Source organism: Carcharhinus amblyrhynchos, chromosome 6 (assembly GCF_965287045.1).
Source record: "Carcharhinus amblyrhynchos chromosome 6, sCarAmb.v2.hapA, whole genome shotgun sequence".
Classification (NCBI taxonomy): domain Eukaryota; kingdom Metazoa; phylum Chordata; class Chondrichthyes; order Carcharhiniformes; family Carcharhinidae; genus Carcharhinus; species Carcharhinus amblyrhynchos.
In genome coordinates this window covers 79838331-79865109 of record NC_137329.1, presented here as the reverse complement: position 1 = coordinate 79865109, position 26779 = coordinate 79838331, and the positions used below count along the sequence as shown (strand labels likewise).

Genomic DNA, 26779 nt, shown 5'->3' with positions numbered 1-26779 from the left:
CAAAATACTGGTGACTTAGGACCCTTGAAAAATTAAACAGTGCAGAACGCAAAAGCAATGGGGTGATTCTCATCCTGGTTTACAAATCCCTTGCCCCTCCCTATCTTTGCAATCTCCTCCAATGCCACAGCCCTTCATGATATCTGTCCTCATCTAATTCTGGCCTCTTGAGCATGTGTTTTTAATTGCTCCACGATTGGTGGCTGCGTCATCAGCTACCGAAGTACTAAGTTCTGGAATTTGATCCCTAAGCCTGTCCACCTATCTATCTTTCCTCCTTGAGACAGTCTCAAAAGTTAGCTTTTTGACCATCTGCTCTAACATCACCTTATGTGACTCAGAGTCAAATTTGGACTCGTAATGCTCTTATTGAACCTCTTTGGACCTTTTATTACATTAAATGGGCAATATAGATTGAATGAACATATACAGCACCTTAGGCTGCAGTTAGGGTCTGGTGATTATTTTTTAAAAATCTCACTGAAGGTCTGACATAAAAGCAATAGGACAGGTTTGGCATAGATTCATAGTTACATCAATACTATAATACAAAAATATACTACTTGGCCCAGTCTATGTTTATCCTTCGCATGAGCAGTAATCCAGATATCATGTACTACCCATTCTTGTATTCCTCATTCCCTCAATCATCTACCTAACGTATTCTTTAATGGTATTCTTCAATCATTAGTTCTGGTATAGAATTCTGTCACTAGAGAGGTAGTGCTTGATAGACTAACGGGACTGATGGTGGACAAGTCCCCAGGACCGGATGGAATGCATCCCAGGGTTCTGAAAGAAATGGCATAGTGGATGCCTTAGTGATTATTTACCAAAATTCGCTGGATTCCGGGGAAGTGCCAGAAGATTGGAAAACAGCTAATGTTACGCCAATGTTTAAAAAAGGTAGCAGACAAAAGGCAGGGAATTGTAGGCCGGTTAGTTTAACGTCTGTAGTTGGACAAATGCTTGAATCCGTCATCAAAGAAGAAATAGCGAGGCACCTGGAAAGGAATGGTTTGATAGAGCAGACACAGCATGGATTCGTTAAGGGGAAGTCATGTTTGACGAATTTATTGGATTTCTATGAGGATGTGACTAGTGCGGTAGACAGAGGGGAACCGGTGGATGTGGAGTTGCTCGATTTTCAAAAGGAGTTTGATAAGGTGCCTCACAAAAGGTTGCTTCAGAAGGTTAGGGTGCATGGAGTTGGGGGTAAGGTGTTAGCGTGGATAGAGGATTGGTTGTCTAATAGGAGGCAGAGAGTTGGTATCAATGGGTGCTATTCTGATTTGGCGGTTGGTGATTAGTGGAGTGCCATAGGGATTGGTCATGGGGCCTCAGCTATTTACCATTTATATAGATGATCTGGAGGAGGGGGCTGAGTGTAGGGTGACGAAATTTGCTGATGACACAAAGATGAGTGGAAAAGCAAATTGCGCGGAGGGTGTGGAAAGTCTGCAGAGGGATCTGGATAGGCTGAGCAAGTGGGCGAGGACCTGGCAGATGGAGTATAATGTTAGCAAGTGTGAGGTTATCCACTTTGGCAGAAATAATAGTAGGAGGGATTACTATTTAAAGGGCAAAAAGCTGCAGCATGCTACAGTGCAGAGGGACCTGAGGGTCCTTGTGCATGAGTCGCAAAAACCCAGTCTGCAGGTGCAGCAGGTGATCAAGAAGGCGAATGGGATGCTGGCCTTTATAGCGAGGGGGATAGAATATAAAAGCAGGAAAGTCTTGCTGCAACTGTACAGGGCACTGGTGAGGCCACAGCTGGAGTACTGTATGCAGTTTTGGTCACCACACTTGCGCAAGGATATTTTGGAGGGAGTGCAGAGGAGGTTCACTAGGCTGATACCGGAGATGAGGGGTTGGACTATGAAGAGACTAAATAGACTGGGTCTGTGCTCGTTGGAGTTTAGAAGGATGAGGGGGGGATCTTATAGAGATGTATAAGATAATGAAAGGGTTGGATAGGGTAGAGGTAGAGAGATTCTTCCCACTTAGAAAGGATAGCAAGACTAGAGGGCACAACCTCAAGATAAGGGGGCGGGGGGGGGCAGTTTAGACTGGAGTTGAGGAGGAACTTCTTCACTCAAAGGGTGGTGAATCTCTGGAATTCTCTGCCTGTTGAAGTGGTGGAGGCTACCTCGCTAAATATATTTAAGTAACGGGTAGATAGGTTTTTGATAGACAAGGGAATTAAGGGTTATTGGGAGAGAGCGGGAAAGTGGAACTGATCCACTTCAGATCAGCCATGATCTTATTGAATGGCGGGGCAGGCTTGAAGGGCTAGATGGCCTACTCCTGCTCCTATTTCTTATGTTCTTATATTCTACAACATTGCAGCCTTCCGCAGAGAGGTTTCTGCTGCAACTTATCTGAAGTATTTTGTGTTTAACCTTACACTTCAATCTCATCACTGTTTACTCCCCAAACACTGTTCTTACCTTTTCTGTTCCCTCATAATTTTTACATCTATTAAAGCACTGTTTGTTTGCTGGAGCAGACGAGTGAAGGAGCAGAGAGAGAGCTAAGACTTTACCTGTTAAAAACCTGTTTAAAATAAGTTTAAAGCACTTTGTTCTTTGTAGAACTGTTTAAAGCATTTATTTATTGTATTTACTGCTTTAAGAATTCTGAGGGAGTGGTTAGCAGGCAGTTGTGGGACACCAGCTTTAAATCAGCGCCAGGTTTAAAAGGAGGCCTGCTGTAGACAGCGGGCAGCGGAGTGAGTGGGCAGCAGAGTGAGCTATTAGGGCTTAATATCAAAAAGGGCTGGAGGGGAAAAAAGGCCAGGTGAGTTCATTTGAAAAACAAAAAAAACAAAAAAAATTTTTTCAAAACTACTACAGTGAATAATGGAGGGGCATGTGATGTGTGGTTTCTGTATGATGTGGGAACTGGTGGACCCTAGGGTTCATCCCAGTGACCATGTCTGTAGTAAGTGCAGGTTGCTGGAGGAGCTCCAGCTCAGGGTAAATGAGCTGGCCTCTGAGCTACAGACACTGAAGCTCATCAGGGGGAGAGAGGGTGCCATTGTCAATGGGGTGCAAGTGACATCCACCCCCCCTAGACTGGCTAACTCTAAGGGTCAGGGACAAGAGGGGGCTGCTAGGAGGAGGAAGGGGGGTGAGGAGCAGAGGCCTCAGCCTCTTAATCTGCATAACAGGTTTGAGGTTCTTGCTTCCAGGCTGGACGAGAACGAGGCAGGTGAGGTTGGTGAGCGAACTGCACACGGTACAGTGCTGCAGCAGGACATAGGCAAAGAGAAAGGGAAAAGGAACGTAGTAGTGATTGGGGATAGTGGGGTGAAGGGTATTGACACTGTCCTTTGTCACAATGACAAAGTGCACAGAAGGGTGTGTTGTCTGCCTGGTGCTCGGGTCCGGGATGTCGCAGCTGGGCTGCAGAGGAACCTGGAGTGGGAGGGTGAGAATCCGGTCGTTGTGGTTCATGTGGGTGCCGGCGACGTAAGCAAAATGCAGACTGAGGATCTGGGGAGGGAGTATGAAAAGCTGGGAATGGAATTAAAAAGTAGAACCGACAAGGTGGTTATCTCTGGGCTACTGCCTGAACCGTGTGCAGATGGGCGTAGGGTTGTCAGGATTAAGGAAGTGAATGGGTGGCTCAGGGATTGGTGTGGGAGGAATGGGTTTGAATTTATGGGGCATTGGCACCAGTATTGGGGTAGGTGGGACTTGTTCGGGCGGGATGGGGTTGGTCTGAACCGTGCTGGGACCAGAGTGCTGGCGAATCGAGTAAAGAGGACTGTAGACAGGGCTTTAAACTAATTGGGGGGGGGGAGGGTGCGAGGGTAGGTGACCTTACGAGGTCTAAAGTTAAGGGGAGTGTACATGTAAGGGAAGAGGCCGAGGATGTCCCAATAATAGAGGGAGTAGGGGGCGTGAGTATAGTTGGTGGTGTTGCGGCAAATAGGGTCCAGGTGAAGGCTGGGATGAAAGCACTTTATCTGAATGCACGAAGCATTCGGAATAAAGTGGATGAGCTGATGGCGCAGATCGACACAAATGGATACGATCTGGTGGCCATTACAGAGACGTGGCTGCAGGGTGACAGGGACTGGGAGCTGAATGTACAGGGCTATCAAGTGTTTAGGAAGGATAGGCAGGAGGGAAAAGGGGGGGGCGTAGCTCTGCTGATTAAGGATAGCATCACGGTGGTAGCAAGGGATGATATTGGAGCCGAGGAGCAGAGGGTGGAATCGTTGTGGGTGGAGATTAGGAACAGCAAAGGGAGGAAGACGCTGGTGGGTGTCGTCTATAGGCCCCCGAATAATGATCTGGAGATGGGGCGGGCTGTTAACGCGCAAATAAGTGCGGCGTGCAGGAATGGGACGGCCGTAGTTATGGGGGATTTCAATCTGCATATTGATTGGTCGACCCATGTTGGACGTGGGGGGCTCGAGGAAGAGTTCTTGGAATGCTGCCGGGATACTTTCCTCGAACAGTGTGTGTTGGAGCCGACAAGGGAGCGAGCTATCTTGGATCTGGTGCTATGTAATGAGGCGGGTAGAATTAGGGACCTTGTGGTGAAGGATCCTCTTGGGGAGAGTGATCATTGTATGGTGGAGTTTCTGGTGCAGATGGAGGAGGAGAAAGTGCGTTCCCGGACACGCGTCCTTTGTTTGAATAGAGGGGAGTATGGTAGGATGAGAGAGGAATTGGCGAATGTGGACTGGGAGAGCGCGTTGGAGGGAGGGTCTGTTGAGGAGCAGTGGAGGATCTTTAAGGAGATCTTTCTTGGTACTCAACGGAAATTTATTCCGATGGTCAAAAAGGATAGTAGGAGGAGAGGTAATAAACCGTGGATAACGAAGGAGGTGAAGGAAAGTGTTAAACTAAAAGCGGAGGAATTTAGAGTAGCTAAGAGTAGTGGGCGAGAAGAGGATTGGGAGAGGTTTAAATGTCAACAAAGATTGACAAAGAAGTTGATAAAGAAGGGTAGGATAAACTATGAAGCTGGGCTAGCGCTTAATATAAAAAAGGATAGCAAGAGCTTTTATAAAATATAAAAAGGAAGAGGCTGGCTAGGGTGAATGTTGGTCCTTTAGAGGATGAGAAAGGGGACCTAGTGGTAGGGGATGGGGATATGGCTAAGGTATTGAATAACTTTTTTGTTTCTGTCTTCACAGAGGAGGACGTGAATAATTTGCCGGGTGTTAGCGATGGAAAGGTGGTAGGACTGGAGGGTCTTAATGACATTACTGTTACTAGAAAGGCGGTGCTCGACAGACTGGAGGGGCTGATTGTGGACAAGTCCCCAGGACCGGATGGAATGCATCCGAGGGTTCTGAAAGAAATGGCGGAGGTGATAGTGGATGCCTTGGTGGTTATTTTCCAAACATCGCTGGATTCCGGGGAAGTGCCGGATGATTGGAAAACGGCTAATGTTACGCCGTTGTTTAAGAAGGGTGCCAGGCAAAAGGCGGGGAATTATAGGCCGGTTAGTTTAACGTCTGTGGTAGGTAAAATGTTAGAATCTGTCATTAAGGAGGAAATTGCGAGGCATCTGGAAGGGAATTGCTTGATAGAGCAGACGCAGCACGGTTTCATTAAAGGGAAGTCGTGTCTGACAAATTTACTGGAGTTCTATGAGGATGTGTTTAGGGCGGTGGATAGAGGAGAGCCGGTGGATGTGGTCTTTCTAGATTTTCAGAAGGCGTTTGACAAAGTGCCTCACAAGAGGTTATTGCAGAAGGTCGAGGGACATGGAGTTGGGGGTAGGGTGTTAGCGTGGATAGAGGATTGGTTGTCAAATAGGAGGCAGAGAGTGGGGGTCAACGGGTGCTATTCGGATTGGCGGACGGTGACTAGTGGAGTGCCCCAGGGGTCGGTGCTGGGGCCTCAGCTTTTTACCATTTATATAGATGATCTGGAGGAGGGAACCGAGTGTAGAGTGTCGAAATTTGCTGATGACACCAAGATTGGGGGAACGGCAAATTGTGCGGAGGGTGTGGAGAGTCTGCAGAAGGATCTAGATAGGCTGGGCGAATGGGCCAGGAAATGGCAAATGGAATTTAATGTTGGCAAGTGTGAGGTGGTCCACTTTGGTAGGAAGAATGGTAGGAAGGGCTATTACTTACGGGGCGAAAAACTGCAGCAGGCGACGGTGCAGAGGGACCTCGGGGTCCTTGTGCATGAGTCGCAAAAACCCAGCTTGCAGGTGCAACAGGTGGTCAGGAAGGCGAATGGGATGCTGGCCTTCATAGCGAGGGGGATTGAATATAAAAGTAGGGAGGTCTTGCTGCAGCTGTATAGGGCATTGGTGAGGCCGCAACTGGAGTACTGTGTGCATTTTTGGGCGCCGCACCTGCGCAAAGATATTTTGGCCTTGGAGGGAGTGCAGAGGAGGTTTACTAGGCTGATACCGGAGTTGAGGGGGTTGAGCTATGAGGAGAGGCTGAATAAACTGGGCTTGTACTCGTTAGAGTTTAGAAGAATGAGAGGAGATCTCATTGAGACGTATAAGATGATGAATGGGATGGATAGGATAGAGGTGAAAAGACTCTTCCCGCTCAAAAAAGACAGTAGGACTAGGGGGCACAGCCTCAAGATAAAAGGGGGGCGGTTTAGAACGGAGTTGAGGAGGAACTTCTTCACTCAAAGGGTGGTGAATCTCTGGAATTCTCTGCCCGTTGAAGTGGTGGAGGCTGCCTCGCTAAATATTTTTAAGACGCGGGTTGATGGGTTTTTGATAGGAGAGGGGATTAAGGGTTATGGGGAGAGGGCGGGAAAGTGGAACTGAGCCACGACAGATCAGCCATGATCTTATTGAATGGCGGGGCAGGCTCGAAGGGCTGGATGGCCCACTCCTGCTCCTATTTCTTATGCTCTTATGTTCTTAAAGCACCCTGTATTCTTCTTTGGTCTAACAAAATCAGCTGACAGCGTAACTAAAGGTTAAATTAAGAGAGACTTGAGAAGTTGGGAGTTTTCTTTTTAAACAATGATGCTGTGAAGGATAAATGGTAACCATAAAGAGACATCAAGACAATATGGTCTTAAATAGATTAAATGTGAAGTTTCCTGTTACAACCCAACATTGAAACAAAGTTGATGAATTATTTTAGAAGTGTTTTTAGATACATGTTGGATAAAGAGGAATATTGCAGGATATGAAGAACAAACAGGAAAGTGGGATTAGACTAGGTGGCTTGTGTGGAGAAAAACACTGGCACATTGCATGACCTATTTTTGTTCTGGAATGTTCTATGATTCATGATTTTCAGGACAGGAAGGGAGAAACCAGGGATAAATTCTAAAATTAAAAAAATGCTGTTAAGTCCTGTTTAATTATATCTGGATATACGTGAATTATTTCTTTGATTTTTTTCAGAGACTGATGATTTTTAACCCATTGTCTCCAGTGGGACTTGAACCCACTGAGTCATGGCAGACACTGAAATTGCTTACTGAAACCTCAACTAGTCCACAGTGTTGCCCATGACTTCAAAAGCTTTTCATATGTCATTCTTTTTCCCCTATGTCTCTTTGATGGCTGCACTCTGGGAACCATGATCCTTGGATCCATTGCTCTCAATAGCCTTCTGTCGCCAGCCTCGCCATGTCAGCCTATTGTCTCAGCAATCGAAACAGGAGTTTGCATTCTCCTCAGTCACCTGCTAGAAACGACCATTTTGTAGCTCTGCATCGCCTTCAGTACATTCTAGCAATCTGTCCTTCCTTCTGTAGCTTTAGGCTCAAAGAGAGACTTCTGGTTTACGAGAGAACGTTTGGAGGACCAGGAATGTGCCAGAGGGGAGTGGAGAGTAATCAGAATTTTCCATGAAAAAAGAAATAACCTTTTCGGCCCAGCAAATTTCTCAAAATCACTGAATGCTTACAGCACAGAAGGCCATTCAACATGTCACATCCATGCTGGATCTCCAAAGCAACAAAGTGGTGCGCACTCAACCAGCACTCAGTGGAATGTGTGTGAAGCCGGGAGTTTGATGAGTGAGGGGATCTGATGGTTTAATTTCTTTCTGAAGTCTAGTTTTGTTTACTTTTAGTAATTAGTTAAAAATTAGCATTACGGTGGCGGCATCGGGTATCAATGACATAAGTAAGACTAGGATAGAACTTCTACAAAGGGATTATCTGGTGGTAGGCACTAAAAAAAAACTCAAAAGATAATAATTTCTGGAATATTACCTGAGCCACATGCAAATTGACATAGAATAAATATGATTAGAGAATAATGCGTGACTAAAAGACCTGTGTGGGAGAAGTGAGTTCTGGTTTGTTAAGCACTGGTACTAATATTGGGGAAAGTGGGACTTCACTTGAATCATGCTGGGACCAGTGTTCTCGAGAGATCTATAATCAGTTGTATAATGTAGCGCTTTAAACTAAATATTGAGGGTAAGGGATCATATAGGGGAAGATTGAATAAATTAAAAGGAAACAATAAGATAATAGCTCAAATAGCTATAAAGATAATGATAATCAGAGTACAGAAGGAAGGGAGAGTGACAGCAGATAGGCCCAGAGTTTACAAAACAGTGAAGAAAAACTGAATTAAGGACTCCATACTTGAATGTTCACAGTATTCACAATAAAACAGATAAACTGTGAGCTCAACCAGAAATTCAAATGTGTGACCTGATTGCCATTACCAAGATATGGTTACTAGAATTCAAAGGTAGAACCTGAATATCTAAAGGTATGTGACATTCAGGAAGGAGACAGGGAAAATGTGGTAGCTCTATTAGTTAAAAAGGACATTAATACTCTAGTGCGAGGTGATCCTAGTTCCAAATATCAAGATATAGAATTGGGTAGCATTAAGAAACAATAAGGGGCCAAAAACATTAGTGGGAGTTGTTATAGGCCAAAGAGCGACGGTAATGTAAATCACAGCATAAATCAGGAAATTAGAGGGGTGTGTAATAAGGGTAGTACAATAATCATGGGAGATTTCAATCTACATATAGATTGGGGAAACATAATTCATTTTAATGTGGAGGACAAACTTTGGAATGTATGTGAGATGGTTTTCTTTTTGGAAAGGAGCCTTTAGGAAAGAGAGGCCATAATATAGAACATAGAACATTACAGCGCAGTACAGACCCTTCGGCCCTCGATGTTGCGCCGACCAGTGGAACCAATCTAATGACCCTCTAACCTAAACTATTCCAACATTATCATATGGTAGAATTTTACATCAAGTTGTAATCAAGGTGACGCAATTCAATCAGTAACTAAAGTCATAAATCTAAACAAAGAAAACAGTGAAGGTTTGAGGGGCAAATTAGACACGATGGATTGGAAAACTGTTAAAATGTATGATGGCAGACAGGCAATGACTAACATTTAAACAAATAATGCATAGTTTACGACAAAATACTTTCCTTTAATGCACAAAAACCCAGCAGGAAAAGTGTTCCAACCGTGGCTAACAAAAAAAATCAAAAGATTGATCACGAAGAGAGGTATTAAGTTGTTTAAAAAAAAGGTAAGTCTGAAGATCGGGAGCATTTTAAAATTCTGAAAGGAACATCAAGAAAAAGCTTAAGAAAGGGAAAGAGAATAAACTAGCGAGAAACATAAAAATGGGCTGAGAAAGCTTCTGTAAGTATGTAAGGAAAAGATTAGCAAAACAAAATGTGGATTCATTACAATTGAAGTCAGGAAAATATGTAATCTAGATGTTGGAATTCAATTTTCAAGTTTGCAGATGACACAAAACAAGGCAGAAATGTGATTTATGAGGAAGATACAAGAATGCTTCAAGGGAATTTAGGGAAGGTAAATGATTGGGCAAAATTTTGGCAGTTGGCACAATGTGGAGAAATGTGATCTTTTTCACTTTGGTAAGAAAAACAGAAATAGCGTATTTTTTAAATGATGAGGCTGGGAAATGTTGAACTTCAAAAGGGACTTGGATGTCTGAGTTCCTGAGTTACTGAAAGCTAATATGCGGGACAGCAAGCAATTAAGGCGGCAAATAGTATGCTGGCCTTAATTGCATGAAGATTTGATCATAAGAGTAAAGATCTCTTACTGCAATTATTTACAGTCTTTGTGAGACCACGCTGGGAATATTGTGCACAATTTTGGTCTCCTAATCCAAGGAAAGATATTGCAACAAAGGTTCACCAGACTACTTCCTGGAATAGAGGAATTGCCCTAAGAGAAAAAATTAAATAGACTTGGCCTTTATTCTCTGGGGTTTAGATCTTATTCAAACTTACAAAATTCTTACAGGGCTCAACAGGATAGTTTCAGGAAGGATGTTTCCCCTGATTGGGGGTTAGAACCGGGGGCACAATTTCAGAATGAGTGGCAGGCCATTTAGGGCTGAAATGAGGAATAATTTCTTCACTAAGAAGATGGTACAGCTTTGGAATTCTCTGCCCTGTGGAGGTTCAGTTGTTCAGTATGTTGAAGACTGAAATCAATAGATTCTTACATATTAAAAACTTCAAGTGATACAGAGAGAGTGGAGGAAGTGGTGTTGAAGTAGAAGATCATGCCAGATCTCACTGAATGGTGGAGCAGGCTCAAAGGGCTGAACGGTCTACTCCTATTCTTCTGTTCTGATTTATCTGGTGCCATTCCAGTAACTTGCACATTTTTTTTCAGATAATATTCCAATTATCTTTTGAATGCCTCAACTGAATTTGCCTCCACCACACACTAATTCCAGATCTGAACCACTCACTGCATGAGAAAAAAATCCTCGTGTCACCATTGGTTTTTTTGCTAATTACATTAAGTTTGTACCCTCTGGTTATTGACTTTTCCATCAATGGAAACAATTCTTCCCTTATCTATTTTGCCTAGATCTCTCATGATTTTTAAAAGCTTCACCAAAATTGAAGTTCCAAATCCCTGGAAAAATTCTCATGAACCTTTTCTGTAACCTCACCAACGTGTCGCACCCAGAAATGGACACAATACTCTAGTTAAGGCAGAACTACTGCTCTATACAAGTTTAACATGACTTACTTGATATTGTATTGTATGCCCCCCATTAGTAAAGCCTACAACACTGTATTCTTTATTAATTCCACTCTCAACTGTCCTATCACCTTCAAAAATTTATGCATAGACACAAAGACGTCATTTCACTCTTTCAGCCCCTTTAGAATTGTGCCTTTCACGTTATTTTGTTTCTCTGCGTTCTACCTTCCAAACTGAATCGCTTCACATTTCCATTCACTCAGAAAAAATAACTCCCAATTGCATTAAAATATTGTAATATGTATTGCATTTATCATTGCAAAGCCTAAGATTCTCCAGGAATTCTGCCACGAGGATCCACTCATTTGCCGCTATGTCCAATCAATAGATTTTGCCAATCAAATTACCTCAGTCTACTAAATATACTTATCGGCCGCAACAAGCAAGGAATCAAAGCCAACTCAAGTGTATTGATAAACACAATGTTTTGATCCTGGTGTGTGGCAAATTTTCTAAGTGCATTCATAAAGAAAGCATTTAAAATCTTACTGAAAACACAAATGGAGAAAATGCTCCTATGCTCACACAATGCATGATGACTTTTCCAACTGTGGTATTACTGAATGTGGTTTCAATTATCCTTTTTTCAAAAAGAACATTCAAATTACATTAGCCACCAGTAACCAAAATAAATTCCATCAGATTGAAGACAGCAGTCGAGTTTTAAGAACTGAATTCAAAGAAAGAAAACGTGCACACCAAAATGGTTTATTTATTAGTGTCACATGTAGGCTTACATTAATACTGCAATGAAGTTATTGTGAAAATTCCCTAGTCGTCACACTCCGGCATCTGTTCAGGTACACTGAGGGACAATTTAGCATAGCTCATGCACACCTTTCAGACTATGGGTGGAAACCAGAGCACGCGGAGGAAACTCACGCGGACTTGGGAAGAACATGTGGATATGGGGAGAACGTGCGGACTCCACACAGACAATGTTCCACACTGAGAATTGTTCCTGGGTCCCTAATGTGTGAAGCAGCTGTGCTAACCACACAATGGACAGTGGTAATGGAGAGATGTAACTAACACACTCACTCGCATGTTCCTCGCTCACCAGTGTACTCACCCACTCCCTCACCTGCAATTACTCGCACTTGCTCTGACTCATCCACACAATAAAAATCATTGTTAAAATGCAACACAAGTTATTTACTCACATGTGTATGTTATAATTACTAATTTTTCAGTTTCAGAGTTTACTGGTTGCAAACCAAATCCTCGAGGCCTGGGAAATAGAAAACATTGGTCCTATCTTTGAAGTGGCCATGGTTGAGGGAGATAATCAGATTACAGACATTGAAGCCATCTTTTACTTGTCGTAAAAATGTTTAAAAGTATTATAAAGGTTTACATAATAGGGCATCTTATGGGGCATTACCTAATCCAAAATAGTCAGGGTGATTTTAGGAGTGGGAGGTCATGCGCAACTATTTTGTTTTGGATTTCTTCAAGAGCTACAAACATATGTGAATGTTAGCTTCTGGATTTCAAGAAGGCATGTGGCACTATCCAACATAATAGGCAAATCTACGAGGTCAAAGTCCCTGGGATAGATGAGAATATATTAGATATAGACAGGTGTTTTTGCAGCTGCAGACATGAATCCGAGATACAGATGCATGGTACATTGCTCCCTGTGTACCAGGGTTAAAGATGTCACCGAATGGCTGTGGAGCCTGAAGGGGAGGGGGTTGCCAGAATGGTTTGTGATGTGGAAGGGAGCTTGGAGCTTGTCATTTTTCCATGCATCTGCTGTCCTTGTCCTTCGAGGTGATGAAGCTCATAGATTTGGAAAACACTTCTGAAGGACCCTTGCTGCAGTGAGGATGCTTATGGATGCTACACATTTCTGCCACTGTGCATCAGCAGAGCAGGGAGTGAATATTTAAAACGGTGAACGGGGTATCAAACAAGCAGGCTGTTTTGTTCTGGATGACGTCGAGCTTCGAGTATTGTCGCAGTCATCCAGACAAGTGGAGAGTCTTCTATCACACTCATGACCTGTGCTCTGTGGATGATTGACAGGCTTTAAAGGGGCCTGGAGGTGAATTACTCTCCATAGAATTCCCTGCTCGCAGAGCCACAGTTCATTTTCTGTTTGATGCTAGGAAATAGTAATGTATTAATTGGCTTCAACTTAAGAGCCATGATGTGGAGATGCCGGTGTTGGATTGGGGTGGGCACACTAACAAGTATCACAACTTCAGGTTCAATCCAACAGGTTTATTTGGTATCACGAGCTTTCGGAGCGCTGCTCCTTCATCAGATGAATCCTGGCCTGTTGCACTCTAGTAGTGCAACAGGCCGGAAGACATCAGCAGTGGCTGTTTCACGGCCTTTCCCGCTGGGTGCCAAGGCTTCCATGAATCTCCCAGTCCAAGATTTGTAGCGTCATCACCTCTGCACAAGACTTCATCGTCGAGCTGATTTCAATATTTAAATTCTCATTTAAATATGATTAGCAAGCCCTGGACTGAAGACTCTGGGCCTGCTAGCCTCTCTCTCTCTCCTCTGCTCCCCCCTCCCCCTCCCCCCCCCCCCCAACCCAAACCACTACTGGGGTTTACTACTGCTCCCCATGAATGGGGAACAAGTGGCCCAATCCCACTAGAGGGAATAGAGGCCATGGAAGTCTCCCAGGAGGTCAGGGATAAGGGAGGTGCCCCTTGAACAGTGCCAGCTTGGCCCCTGACACTGCCTGGGGGAAAACTGCAATGCCCAAGGAGTGCTTTGGCAGTGCCCACTATGCATTAGGCAATGCCAAGGGGGCAGGAGGCCAGTTGGGGGTGATCAGTGGGGGGGGGGGGGGGGGGCGGTGTCCAGCTGCCACACTGCACTGTGATTGGGGCTGGTTTGGGTGGTTTTGGGGAGGTAGAAATCCGGAGATCGAGACTGGCCCATGGAGGTCCGAGAGGCCAGCGATCTGGGGTGAGGAATGGTGGAGGGGGTCAGTAGGCCAGTGATGGGGAGTCACAGGGCTGGCCAGCAATCAGGAGGTGGGGATACAGGAGGCAATGATGGCAAATCATGGGGCTGGGCAGTAATCAGGAGGTGGGGATATAGGGGCAACGATGGGGAATCACGGGGCTGGCCAGTGATCAGGAGGCTGACAGTGTGGGGCTACGCGCATGCGCCAATTTCGAAACTGAAAGAACGGCACATACGCAGTGGCCCGCTCAGTGCCAAGCTGCTGGCCTCCTGGGTGGAAATAGGCCCCACCCACTGATTTGTAGAGAGAATCCCACTAAGTCACTCTGCAATGCCCAGAATGTGGGAAATTCATTCTGAAAATCACACTAAAAAACCAGCAGGAGTTACTCCCATTTTCATGAAATAAGGGACTTAGAATTTTTTTTGGGAGAATCCTGGCCGAGATGTTTACCAAGGATAGGAAAGAGGATGAGTGGCAGTATTCATTAAGGAGAACATTGCAGTGCTGAAGAGAGAGTACGGTCTATCCTAGAGGGATCAAGGATGTAATCTATTTGGCAGGAGCTATGGAATAAAAAGGTGCAATCTCATTGCTTGCTGTAATCTCTAACCTCCAAGTAGTAGGAAAGATATGGGGGAACAAACTTGTAAGAAAATGACAGCAGTGCAAGAATTAGAGTAGCTATAATGAGGTACGTTAATTACCCAAATATAGCCTGGGATAAGAGTGGAAAAAGAAAGGGGCAAGAGTTTCTCGAGTACATTCAGGAGAATTTTCTACAGTACCATGTTTCCAGTTCAACAAGAAAGGAGGCTTTGTTGGAATTCTTGGGAATGAGGTGGGCTAAATGGATCAAGCGTCAAACATTTAGGCACAATGATCATTGTACCATAAGGTTATGGAAAAGAACAAGAAACAATCCAGAGTAAGAATAATTAACTGGGCTGAAAGCCAACTTTAATGGGCTTAAGAACAGATCTGACCCAGATAAAGTGGAATCAAAGGTCAACAGAAAGATCTGTAATTGAACAATGGGCTGCCTTCAAAGAAGAGGTAGTTCCGGCACAGTCAAAGTATATTCCCACAAAAGTAAAAGGTAGGGCAAACAAATCCAGATGGTGATGTTGGATAGACTGTCTGAATTGGAAGTTGATACAGCACTGGTACCAAATGAGATGCATCAATGGATACTGAAGGAAACGAGAGTGAAGATTGCATAATTTCCCAATCTTTCTTATATGTGGATTGTGCCAAAGGACTAGAGAAAGAAATGTTTTACCCTTGCTCAAAACAGGGTGTAAATGTAAACCAGGCCAATACAGGCCAGTTAGTTTAAGCAAAGTGTTGGAGAAGCTTTTAGAAACGATAACTTAGGGCAACATTAATAATCATTTGGCTAAATGCAGGTGAATGAAGCAAGTCAACATGGATTTGCTATGGACAAATCGTGTTTAACTAACTTGATTGAGTTTTATGAATAGGTAACAGAGAGGGTTGGTTGGGGTAATGCAGTTGATGTGGTGTACATAGAATTCTAAAAGATATTTGATAAAGTGCTGCAAAACAGACTTACAAGCAATACTAGAGAGCCTGGAATAAAAGAGACAGTACCAACTTGGATAAGAAACTGGCTGATTGACAGGACACAGACGGTATACATATTTTCACAGATGTTTTTGGGTTAGAGAAACATTTATAGTGGAGCTCCTCGGGAGTTGATGCTTGGATTCCTGCTCTTCTTGATGTATACATGTATTAATGTATTACATTAATTACCTAGGTCTTGGCGTACAGTGCACAATTTTCAAATTTGTGAAAAATACAAAACTAGTAAGTATTGGTAAGTGCTGAGGATAGTCTAGAGTTTGTGGAACAGGTGGACAAGTGATAATTCAAATTTAATGCAGAGAAGCATGAACTGCTTCATTTTGGTAGAAAGAAATAAAGGAAGAGAGACAATATAAAAGGGAATAAGTGGATCCAGGAGCAGAGCGACTTCAGTCTATGTGTGCATCAATCATTTATGGTGGGCAGGGCAGTTTGAGAATGTGGTTAATAAACCATGTAGAGTCCTGTGCTTTATCAATAGGGGCATAGAGTACAAATTATATTTTTAAAACTACATTATAAAATACTGGTTCTGCCTCAATTGGAGAAGTGTGTACAGATCTGGGCAGCATACTTTAGAAAGATTGTGAAGGCATTTGAGAGGGTACAGAAAAGATTCACAAGAGAGGTACCAGAGATGAGGAATTTAAGTTACATAGAATGGAAAAGATTAAGAGATTTGATAGAGATGTTCAAAATCATGCGGGGCATGGCAGTATGTAGGAAAGAAGTAACTTCCCAGTGGTGGAAGGATTGAGAAACAGAGCACACAGATTTCAGATAATTGGCACAAGAATGGCGAAACGAGGAAATAGTTCTTCACAAAGCAAGTTGGAATCTGGAATGTACTACCTGAGAGTGTGGTGGAGGCAGGTTCAATTGAGGTATTCAAGAGAAAATTGGAATATCTGAATAGGAAGAATGTGCAGAATGAGGCAATTCGGCCCGTGTCTTGCTCCATCACAGTGCCAGCACAGACATGGGCTAAATGGCCTTTTCTATGTTATAACCCATGATTCTAGGTTTACAAATGGTAACTGGTAGAGAATGAACATTTGCACATGGGCAGCTACCTGATTGCAACCAGTTATCAATGGGTTGCCACATGGTTCAGTATTGAGGCCTCTATTGTTTCCAACTTTCTGACCAATATGTTTGCTTTGCAGACAATGCCAAATTGAGAATAATGGCAAATGATTAATGCCAATGCACACACATTCTAAAACATTTTGATCAGTGGGCAGAGTAATTATAGATGCTGTTTAATACAGAGAAATATAGCATTATGAGATTTCACAAAGGCATGGTGGAAGATGATGTACCAAATGTAAATATATTTAATGAATTGGAGCAGGGAAGAGATCCTGAGGGTTTTACTGCTCAAGTCACTGGTCATTATGCAATGTTTCTTAGCTGTGAAACTAGTTAAGAATATAGGGGTGCAAAGCAAGGAACAACATGGTAATACAAAATGGAAGGGAAAGATGTATGTTGGCCATGGAAGGGGCATTCATAAAATGGTTCAACACGCTGATAATCAGCACAGAAATCCTACCACCAAATCCCCACTATTTCCTAAAGGGAAAAAAGTTATGTTTGTGAAGACACACAAAAACAAAGCTAAAACCACCTCTATTTCCACCTTTTAATATCAAATTCCATCCCTCTCTCAGCTCATCTGCTGATCTCATCTGTGCGCAGTTCTGGTCGCCTCACTATAGGAAAGATGTAGAAGCTATTGAAAGGGTACAGAGGAGATTTACAAGGATGTTGCCTGGACTGGGAGGCATGCCTTATGAAGTTAGGTTGAGGGAGCTGGGTCTCTTTTCCCTGGAGAGACGAAGGTTGAGAGGCGACCTGATAGAAGTTTATAAAATGTTGAGAGGAATAGATAGGGTGGATTCTCAGAGGCTATTTCCCCGGGTTGAAATGGTCGCTACGAGAGGACACAGATTTAAGGTGCGGGGAGAAAAGTACAGAAGTGATGTTAGGGGTAAGTTTTTCACTCAGAGGGTGGTGAGTGAATGGAATCGGCTGCCGTCAGTGGTGGTGGAGGCGAACTCGCTGGGGTCTTTTAAAAGACTTCTGGATGAGTATATGGGGTTTTATGGGATTGGGGGTTATAGATAGGTCTATAGATTGGTAGGTGTTGATGTGATCGGCGCAACTCGTGGGCCGAAGGGCCTGTTTGTGCTGTAGTGTTCTATGTTCTATAATGTAGACTTGGGCCTGTTCTATGTTTGCAGTTGTGACTGCAAGTGACAGATGTCAATGAGAACTTTTAGTGAAGTGCAGCACTCGATGCAGTATTCCTTGCTGAAGTTCAGACTGACATTGCCTCCTGTTTTGAACCCTTCTTCCTCTTCCAGCAACTTATCCTGCTCAGGAAGCCCTCAGTTCATTTGACACAGTGTTCTGTTTCCAACGGAATTGGCTACTCATGAAAACATTTCTGGAAGCAAGTGGCTTTTGCAAAAACATGAAGTCAGCAAAAGGTTCTACAGCATCTGCCACACAACTCCTAGTCTCTAACTGCCCACTCATCACACATGACCTTTCCTCTTTCACTGACCAAAGTAACTTTAAGCAATGAAGCATCAAACACCAGTAAAATTGAAGCAACAGCCAGGAAAAAGCCAAACTGAGCTCCAGATGTCTTCAGTGGTGTCAAATCAAAATTTTATCGCAAACTGAGTCATCATTTACCTATCCTGCATAGATCTTTTACTGCAAGGCCTTCACCAAAACAGTATCTTATGGGATGCATCCAAAGGTACATGCAACACAGATGCCATTCTGTAGCTTCAAGGGTACTCACAGCACCCAAAAAAGGCACAAATTATCCCAATTTCTCACCCAGTGAGTATTAATGTATAGTTGGTCTGGAAGTCATTGTCACAGAATTGTGCACAGTCCAGGATTCAGCGGCACATCTGACTTCTACTTACCCAGGAGATTAGTCCAGCATTTTAAAAAGCAGTATTTCAACTGTAGCCATAAGTCAGCTACTTAGGCATAAGTAAAAGGAGGAAAATTAAAACAGTTCAATTATATTTCAGCTTTCATGACCTCAAGACATCACAGACCTCTTCACAGACAATGAAGTACTTCTGAGGTGTAGTCATTGTTGTAATAGAGGTAAATACAAAAGCTAATTACTATCTGGTAACATCCCTTCTAAAAATTGGCACAACTGACCATGAAGCACTGGATTACATGCTTATATAACTGCAGCTTCTGCCATTCTGACTCAGTTATACTGTGTCTGATGTCAATTCAAAGTGGTATGAGATAGTCCTGTCGAGGAAGTCCCACAATTCATGACTTTAGCCATACTGCCACTTTTGTGGTGACACCACAAATATATACTATCAGTGCAAAACTAAATGTATAACTGTACCCAAGAGAGAACATGTACCTTTATGCAGTTGTGGTTGGCAGGGTATAGTGCCATAATCAAGTGAATGCACACAATCAGAGAAAAAGTATATCCTGTAAAAACACGGAAATTTTAACAGCACAGGCAGAGGCCTTTTGCCCATTATGTTTGTGCCAGTGGAGAAAGAATTATCCAGCTTAATACAAATGTCCAGCTCTTAGTGCACAGCCCTGCTCATTACAGCATTTTGGGTGCATACTCAAATAGTTTCTAAATGCATTGAGGATTTCAGCATCTACTACCCTTTCAGACAATGAGTTCCAGACCCCAATCACCATCTGGGCAAAAGAAATACTTTTCAGCATCTGTCTAATCCTGTTACCAATTCTTTTAGATCTGTGGGCCCCTGGTATTTGACCTGCTTACTAATGGAAATAGGTCCTTTCTATCCACTCTATCTAGATACTTCCATATTGTGCACCTCAGCCACCCCCTCCAAACAATGGCATGGGTAGCACGAGGCACAGTGGTTAGCACTATTGCCTCACAGCGCCAGGGATCTGGGTTCAGTTCCTGGCTCAGATGATTGCCTGTGCAGAGTTTGCACATTCTGTGTCTACGTGTTTTTCCTCTGGGTGTTCCGATTTCCTCCCACACTCCGAAAGATGTGCTAGTGAGGTACATTGGCCATGCTAAATTCTCCTTCAGTGTACCTGAACAGGCGCCGGAGTGTGGCGCCTAGGGGATTTTCACAATAACTTTATTGCAGTGTTAGTGTAAGCCTACTTACGACACTAATAAGTAAACATTAAAACTTTAAACCCCTTCTGTTCTTAAGCAATCAACCCCACCCCACACAATTGTCCCTCAAAGTCGAAATTCTGTCTGTTAATACTTGTAAATCTCCTCTGTACCCAACCTGATTCTTCACACGTGGTGACCACAACTGTGAATGGTCTCTAGCTGTGGTCTAATTGGCACTTTATACAGTTGTAGCATAATCTAATTTTTATATTTAGGCCTCAGCTAGTAAAGAAATGTATCCCATGTGCCTTCTTTGCCACTTTATCTACCTGTCCTGCTATCTTCAGCAATCACGTACTCCAAAGTTCCCCTGTACATCCCAGAATGCTATCATTGAGTATTTCCTTGTCATATTTGACCGCCCCTCCCCACTCCCCATATGCATGACCTCTGGATGGAATTCCATTTTCCACTTTCCTGTCCACCTGACCAGTCCATTAATAGCACCCCGCAGGCTACAGCTGTCTTCCTCACTCTCACTCTCAAACCAATTTTCGTATCATCCTCAAACTTCTTCGTCATGCCCCCTACATTTAAGTCTAAATCGCTGATACATATCTCATGAACAACAAAGGACCAAATGCTGAACGTAATGAAACACTACAGGAAACAACCTTTCAGTGACAAAATCAACTGTCAACCATTCCACTTTGCTTCTTGCTACAGAAGTCATTTTGGATCCAACTTAAACTTGGGTATTGTGAGATCCTACTACTCTTTTGAGCAATTTTGCCACGTGGGACTTTGTCAAAAGCCTTGCCAAGATCCATGCAGACTAATCAAGTGCATTTGATTTTTAGCTCCTCAAAATAACCAGTCAGACATGGCCTCTTAACAAATCTGTCCTTAATTAACCTGCCTTTCTAAATGATGATTTATACTGTCCCTCTGAATTCTTTTTCAATTATTTGCCCACCACTAACTGATCTGCAATTACTCCATCTATACCTTTCTAAGACAACAGTGCAAAGCTATGTTGTTATTTTTCTGGTTCAGTCTAAGGCAAGTAAATGAGAGAACAAGTGCATGATCATCAATAAAACTATTAATTTTACCAATGATTTTGCAAATATATTTCACTTTTTCTTTTTAAATTTCTGATTCTATTCAGATTCTAAGGGACTGTACTGAAGGAAATTTTGCCTGCCTACTCCAGCTCCAACAACAGGCTGACCTGAATTTCTGAGACAGCATGTCGCAGAGAGATGGCATGACAATCTTATAATTCTATCATTTAAGGATGCAACAGACTAATGGAATAAAGTATTCCCCAATTCAGTGGTTTAGAAATTGACATTTAAAGTTAGAAAATAACCTTGAAGGACATCCTGAAGGGAGAGATTATTAAAATGAAAACCTTACAGGAATATTAGGAACTGTAGCCCGCCATTCAGCCCCTCGAGTCTGCTGTGTCATTCAAATAGATACTGACAGATCTCTACCTCAACTCTATTTGTCCGCCCTTGCCCCACAAACTGATTACTCTTGATCTTTAAAGTTCCAAATGCCCCACCACCTGCAGCCTTTTGGAAGTGGGTGTGGGAAGAGAGTTATGAATTTGTGTTTGGGGAAGCAAAGATTTCTGATATTTAAAAACTAAACAAGGAACTGTACACTGAAGCAAGAATTAACTTACATTCATAAACCTGAATTGGGGGAGGGGGGCAGCTGTTAGCTTGGTTAGCCAGACTCGTGTGTGGTTCAGAATAGCACTAACAAGGCAGGGTTCCATTCCATTCCAGATGAAGTAGCCTTGTGGTCTGGCTCCTTGCCCTGCACTGTAGTAAAATCACAGCAAAAGCTGCATTTTGTCTACCCTCAAATTTAAGGTAGCTACGTGAAGAAGAAGAAACTTGAACATGTACAATTCAGAAGAATCATAGACTGGTTACAGCACAGTGCAAGGCCATTCTGCTCATGGTGTCTGCGCCAGCTTACTGTGTTGCACCTAGGGTCATTCTCCTACCTTTTCCCCAGAATCTTGGGAAGTTTACTTATTCAGATAATGACCGAATTCCTTTTTGAAAGCGCAGATTGAATCTGCCTGTACCACACACTCAAGCAGTGCATTCCAGATCTTAACCACTCACTACGTAAACATTTTTCATTCATGCTGCCATCACTTCTTTTGCCAGTCACCTTAAAAAAATGTAAACGAATCCTAAAGAGAGGCTTCAAGGAAACATGGCCACTGTCACAGGTTTTTCTATTTTTGCTGGTTGAAAACTTAAAGATGGCTATCTGGGATGCAACTAAAATTAATGTGATTTAATAGTTATGGCTCTGAGCAGTCCCTTTACACAGCAAATCCAAGGACGGTTTCGTTAAATAACAGGATTCTCATTTTGTTAAAGGATAGAGAGCAATGGCATTTTTCTCATGTGAATAATTGATGCCAAGGAGAGACTGGAATTGCTGAGGTACAGTAACTTCAGTAACAGAACAGCTGATGTTAAAAAGTGCATTTGGCTTATCCTTCAACAAACTTGATTATTACACTTTATAAAGTTGTTTCTTTTATGTAGCAAAAAATCTCTTATTTAATTGGTTTGTTTCAAATGGGCCTAACGGACAGCTGCTGGCTAATTTGAAGTAAACTAGCATGAAAATGGCCATTTGTTTCAAGTTTTCAAACTTTCTGCAATTGATGCAAGTAATTGATTAATTCATACCTTTCAGCATCACTCCCTAACCGAAAAATAATCGCAAACTGAAACAAATAGAGGGTTTCAATCAGCGTTCCCCAAGATTCCCCAGAAATGCATCTGATACAGGCCTTAGTAAAACAAATAGCATTAACAAGCAGTTGCAGGCAAAATAGCAACCAGCGTGAAAGCCATACCTGATGAACACTTCCAACCTTTGATGACGGCAATCAAGTGGAAACGCAGATTATAGGCAACACTGCGTGGGCCGAGTTAAACAGAAAAACAATTTACGACTGCCAGGCCTGCAGATGGTGCTGTACGATAGGTTATATTTCTTTGCATACATTGTACTATCTTGTCGTGTGACGCTCTGAAAGGACAGCACCATCTACAGGGGTGAAGCAAGAAAGCAGGAATAAATATCAAATATTGCAACTTCTACTTCAATGTTTTTTAAAGGGGCAACGTCACTCAATCACGAGTATGGGCAAAGAGCCAAAAACTTATTCCACTAAAACTTTTCGTTTTACAAAAACAGGTTGAATTAACAACTTTGATTTCTATACCAGGTCATATTTTCCAGGCCACTTTTCAAGTGGAAACATTTAAGTGCCTGAACATTATATTCAGCAGCTTTCTGATTCTTTATGAAGGTACATTGTTACAATACAGTTCAAGGTTGTACCAAATTTCTTGTCTAATTCGCATCTCAGTTGGTACTGCCATTTTTGTAGTCGTCAACGGTGTATTCAGGGAAGCCTCAAAGTACTGCTACTGTCCACTAAATAATAGACAACAATGTGTTAGAAAGTCAAATTAGGGGCATATTTTCATGCAAGGCACTGTACTGCGAGAGAATGCACGACAGACCACAAAGATCACGATAAATTGACACCACTGAAGTTATCATTCTGGGCTGATTCTTTGTTGGTTAACAGAAATATTTAAATGCTGTCAATGCAATTTATTGCTGTTAAGTGAAACATTACCCGGATGAGTAAAGTCTCCTGCAAAATAATTATTTAAAACTTCTGCCATATCTCAGGATTCAACAAAAACCTGGCATGGTGGTTTTCCTCTTGCGTAGTCAACTGCAACACCTCAATTACTGGTCTGGTTGAACTTGGTAAATGTAAGCCATAATTTACGCAATGATGCTGCATTTTGAGTGTCAGTGCACTGTCTAACATTGATAAGGCAAGCTCAAAATCCACCAAACCGAGCCATGCTGTCAGCATAGGCAGAGATATAGGTGTCTCTCAATAGGGAATTAGTGAGTGAACATTGCAGAAAATCTGTACGACTTAGACCATAAGACATAGGAGCAGAATTAGGCCACTCAGCCCATTCAGTCTGCTCCGCCATTCAATCATGGCTGATATTTTTCTCCTGCCTTTTCCCCATAACCCCAGATCCTCTTATTAATCAAGAACCTATCTTTCTGTCTTAAAGACACTCAATGACCTGGCCTCCACAGCCTTCTGCAGCAAGGAGTTCCACAGATTCACCACTCTCTGGCTGAAGAAATTCCTCCTCATCTCTGTTTTAAAGGATCATCCCTTTAGCCTGAGGTTGTATCCTCTGGTTCTAGTTTTTCCTACTAGTGGAAACATCCTCTCCATGTCCACTCTCTCCAGGCCTCGCAGGATCCTGTAAGTTTCACTAAGATCCTCCCTCATCCTTCTAAACTCCAACGAATGCAAACCCAGAGTTCTCAACCGTTCCTCATACGACAAGCTCTTCATTCTAGGGATCATTCTTGTGAACCTCCTTTGGACCCTTTCCAGCGCCAGCACATCCTTCCTTACATATGCGGCAAAGCTGCTCACAATACTCCAAATGGGTCTGATCAGAGTTTTATACCAGAACCTATATTCTAGCTCTCTCAACATGAATGCTAGCATTGCATTTTGCCTTCCTAATTGCCAATTGAACCTGCATGTTAACCTTAAGAGAACCCTGAACAAGGACTCCCAAGTGCCTTTGAGCTTCTGATTTCCCAAGCATTTCCCCATATAGAAAATAGTCTATACCTCCATTCCTCCTTCCAAAGTGCATAACCTCACTTTTATAGTCATGTTTCCATCTTTATTTTTATATTTCCATTCTAAATTCCTGCTTCCACATCTATAATAGAAATTCTTTATGGTAACTTGTCTCACTGTCATTATACTTTCTGGTGAATTATCACAACTCCACTGGCTGGAAAGTATAAGTGCAGCATGGCAGTTTACATGGTTAGTTTCCATCCTAAATGTGGAGGTAGGAATTTACACAAAATTTTAAAAACATGATTATAGTCCCCATGAGGATTCCCATGACCTTAAGTATGTAGACTTAAGGATTCCCATAAACCCCATAAAGTTACTTATCTAGGTCTCATCATCATTCGGACATCTTGAAACAATTCAGGAGGCATCTTAAAGTGATCCTATTTTCAGAGACAGCAACCTTACATGGAATAAACCAACCTTGCCCAATTTGAACAGCAACGCATCAGAAACGTGGAAGGGTAATCTGCATGGCTGGCCTATGAACGTGATCAATGAAAACCTGAAGGAAAATTCACATAACAGCTATGGAACAAATCAAAGACCCATAACCAGGCCTTTGAGATATTTATCAGTTAAATAGTGAGAAAATGTCCTTGTGCCATGCCATTATTATTTTTTGTAGACACTGCCTAAGATTTCCTTACAATTTGACTTACTGCCACTCCAGTTCAATGTGGTCATAGCTGGTTGATAAGTCCAACGTACGTTCTGCAGACTCTGGGCTTGATTTTACAGCCATTTCCCATCAGCAGGATCTTCCAGTCCGACTGATGGTGACCCTCCCCACCACAGATTCCGTGGTGGCAGGGAAACAAAGGAAAACCCCACTGACAACAGCGGGACCAGAAGATTCCACTATCAGACAATGGCGGGCCGCTTCTGCCACCGTAAAACACGCCACAGGGGAAGGGGGCAAAAAATTCTGCCCACTGCCACATGTGCTTGAAGGGTTGGATAGATGGGTTGTTTGTACAATTGTGTGCTCCCTTCAACCCCTTGACTTTGTTTCTGCACATTCCCAATGAAGTCTCTCAATGTGTTTGGTATTTTGCTGAATAAGCCTTCTCCATTTTGATTGTCAGAATTTCCCATGAGTCAGCAGGCATTTCTCACCTCTTCTTCCTAAAGAAGAGGTGTCTTCCTGCAAGTTTTCTGCCACAAGCAGGTTTCCTCCTGGGAGTTTTCTGCCATGAACAGATATTGAATAGTACAGTTGCTTTGGGAGTCTAGTATGTTAAACAAATAATTAACAAGGTTTTATAAAGGTCTTCACTGGAGAACATAAAGTACAAAGCCCTGTGTGTACCTATACAGTGAAATCAGAACCCAAATGATTAAAACAGGATACAACAAGCTCTAACTTAATTGAAATTTAAGACCATTTTGGTGAAAACGGATGAATTTAAGAACAACACAATCCTTGTGACAAAGCTGATTTACAAGTAATTCTACAGGCAGAAACTAACACCACTTAAAATGTGATCTACAAGGTAATAAATTTCAAATCGCATGTTCAAAGAATTTCAAACAATAGGCCTACACTCATTAAAGGCTACATGAAGATCTCATTTGGAATTGAAGGATATCTGTTTGGTTACATATCATACAGCGTGCATTAAGTGAACCACAAAGGGATGAAAACCTATTGGATTTGATGCTAATGGTTCATAAAAGACTATGATGAGAGTCAAAATGCAACAGAATAGAGCTGGGTTTTAGACCAAGCTCAATTGTTTGCTATTCCTATAGTAATGAACTTTGTATGCAAGTAATCAGATTTTATCACAATCTATTCAGCAAATTTCCTCTACTTGACATCTAAAACCTGGATAGACAAAGATATGCTGGAAATGAATCGGATTGCAGTCAGTAAGGGAAGATCTTAGTTTTAAAACTGTCACTGTTTTTTGCAATAGCAACAGTCGAAAGAGTTCCAGCTGTCAAAGCAGATGCTGGTCACCGTGCTCCTTGGTAGTGAATAGATCTATATGTGAACCAGACCTCAAAGCCCTCTTTAATGTAGTATGGTTTTTTTTACACCATACTTATCACATCCCTCACCTAGTAAAAAATTAGCTTTAAATTTGAGCAACTTGCAGCAATTCTTCCATTTAGCTATCAAAATCATTTCTATCAAACAAATTTCGATGGCAGTGAAGCTATACCAAGAAGCGAGTTGTAAAGATGTTTTTTTTTGTAGAACAGTACACTGCAGCTAGTTGTCAAAAAGGAAAAATTTCCATTGAAAAGGCTGTGGTGATACTGTGCCACTAACTACAACCAAGTTGCAGTGAGAACAAAATCCAGCCAGTGCATTTGGTGGAGCGCCCCACGCACATTCTTTCTGAACCCTATAA

The 26779-nt window shown here is 42.5% G+C and overlaps 1 protein-coding gene across 12 annotated transcripts in view; it reads right to left on the bottom strand.

The window, feature by feature from the left end:
• LOC145344036 (ataxin-7-like protein 1) overlaps positions 1 to 26779 on the bottom strand; it is a 253456-nt gene that overhangs the window by 139016 nt on the left and 87661 nt on the right. For 2 of the 12 annotated variants that reach the window (XM_080190775.1, XM_080190780.1), the window contains exon 1: positions 22563 to 22733. The exons of 9 other annotated variants lie outside the window; for them this stretch is intronic. The gene's annotated coding sequence lies outside the window, so the exon portion shown is untranslated. Of the gene's footprint in view, positions 1 to 7642; positions 7696 to 22562; positions 22734 to 26779 lie in introns of those variants that run through there. One more of the 12 variants, XM_080190776.1, reaches the window with a different exon arrangement.